Source organism: Galeopterus variegatus, unplaced genomic scaffold (genome assembly GCF_000696425.1).
Source record: "Galeopterus variegatus unplaced genomic scaffold, G_variegatus-3.0.2 Scaffold7228, whole genome shotgun sequence".
Taxonomy (NCBI): Eukaryota; Metazoa; Chordata; class Mammalia; order Dermoptera; family Cynocephalidae; genus Galeopterus; species Galeopterus variegatus.
The window spans coordinates 105,391-107,585 of NW_007733339.1; the positions used below are offsets into that span (position 1 = coordinate 105,391).

At 45.7% G+C, this 2,195-nt stretch overlaps 1 pseudogene; it reads right to left on the reverse strand.

Annotated features, from left to right (window-relative positions):
- The window catches only part of LOC103607199, a 41,913-nt pseudogene extending 39,947 nt beyond the window's left edge, over positions 1 to 1,966 (reverse strand).
- Positions 1,967 to 2,195: the final 229 nt, after the last annotated feature.

A 2,195-nucleotide genomic window follows, 5' to 3' on the forward strand; every position in this document is an offset into this window, starting at 1 on the left:
GCCCTAACCTGTCTTCTCTTCCAGCACCAGAGGAAATAAGAGTATTAGCTAACACTTAGGCTCTGTTCTAAGAGCTTTACATACAGATTCATTTAATACTCACAACAACCACAGGAACAGAGTATACCCAGTTTGCAGATGGAAAACGAGGCACAAAGGCTCATTTATCTGCTGAAGGTCTAGAGCTAGTGAGCGGTCAGCGGGGATGCACAGTCAGGCAGTCTAGTTCCTTTGTCTGAACTCCTTTCAAATGTGCCTCCTGGTAGTAATGACAGCTATGCCCCCTTTTTCGGTATAGCAATTCACAGTTTATAGGGTGTATTTCATACATGGATGACTAGTAGTCCGCCTGCCCTCATTCCTTCAGCTAATATTTGAGTGCCTTAAGTACCCAGCATCGTGTTAGGTCCCCAAAAGGATCTCCTGGTCTTCTCAACCCCATGAAGAGAGAGAGAAGGTAATGGTATTGTCATCTTCAGGTGAGAAAACTGAGGCTCAAGCAGTGTATGCACAGCTTGCCCAAAGCCAGTGGTTTTCAAACTCTCAACACATGTAAGAAATAATGTGGCCCAGTACATACATCCATACTCACACACACAAACATACATCTACAGACAACAGACCAACATTTCATGAAACAGTACTTGCCCTTCCTATGTGTGATGCACACTATTTTCTTTTTCATTTGTTTTAAAATGCTAGTTCAACCCACTACACTGATCTCATAACCCACTAATGGGCCAAGATGCACGCTTTGAAAAACAGCATGAGAAGCCTACTATTAATAGTAGAATCAAGTCTTACCCTAGTTCTGGTCCCAGACCAGAATCTTCATCTACCTGCCGTACTGTCCATCACTATGAAAACATAACTGTGCATATCAATGAATTCCCGTGAGACCCAACACAACCCAACTCATCCCAACATGTTGCAAAGTATCTTCACATTTCAGTAATCATTCCTTGGATAATAAATGCCAAAACTCCTGGGACACTGAATGACATCTCATGTCATGGCAATTATGTAACTGTGTGTCTTACAATTCTTGTAAGAATGAGTTTCTAATGACCTACACTTATATTTCTTATTCCCCCTTTTTCTGGTATTATCTTAGTCTCAGGCTGCAAAATACCTAGAGGAGAGAACTTTATGTGCCACTATCACTCTGCCTAATATCCAGATGCATCTAATAAGCACTTTCTTCAAAGGAAAAAACATCTTACATCTGTGTAGCACTTTTACCTTTAGAAAACATTTTAATGTTCCCCTCCCAATCTGATTCTTACAACAAGGCCTCCATGTTGGAGAGGAAATAGAGGCATCTTTACTGAGGGCTGAGGCTGGTCTAATCCCTCAGAGCTATGGTGTTTCTCAAAACAGCACAGATAGCCTCCCACCTCACGTTTCCTGACCCAGGGCTCCAGGATGGTACTAATGGTTCACTTCCTCAGGGAGGAGAAAGGTCTTGGACCAGGAATGATGAAGGGGGCTCACCTTGATTGACTGGTAGAGACTGCCCAGAGCACAGTGAGGGGGAAGTGCTAGGCCCACACCTGGACAGAGGACTGTACGGTTAGTAATGCCTGTGCCAGGTCCAGGGCGATGGGAGTGTCTGCCTTCCCTAGCCTTGCTGTGCTTTGTCTCCTGCCTTTCCCGGAGTGGGGCAATGGAGAGTCACAGCTGAGAGGCAAGGTCTTTCCTGGCAATGACCCCGGCTGCCCCACACCGGCTGTAAGCACAGCAGCCCCACAGACTCTGTCCACAGGGATGGACTGGTGCAGGTCCCCCTCCTCTCCAACTCCAAAGGCAGTTTTAGAGCATGACATTGTCCAACGAGGGACAAGAAGGCCCCAGAGCTTCTACTCACCAGCAGCAGGGCTTCCAGCTGGTTAATGTAGATCTCTCCACTGGCCAGGAAGCCCGACAGAACCAACTTCCTCATCTCCAGGCCTTTCCCTGCTTCCACCTGGACACAAGCAAACAAACGGCAGCAGCTCATGAGAAAGGAGCCAAAATCCTGAGGGGCCTGTCTGTCTCCTTTTCCTCACCTTTTTTCTCTTCTTTTAACTAACATGTTCATAGGGGATAAAAGCCAGATACTTTATAGAAAATCTGAACCACTCCTATTCTTACTGCGAACATCCTGCTTTGTTTCCCTCCCAACCTTTTTTCCACATTTCCTTATTTGATATTCA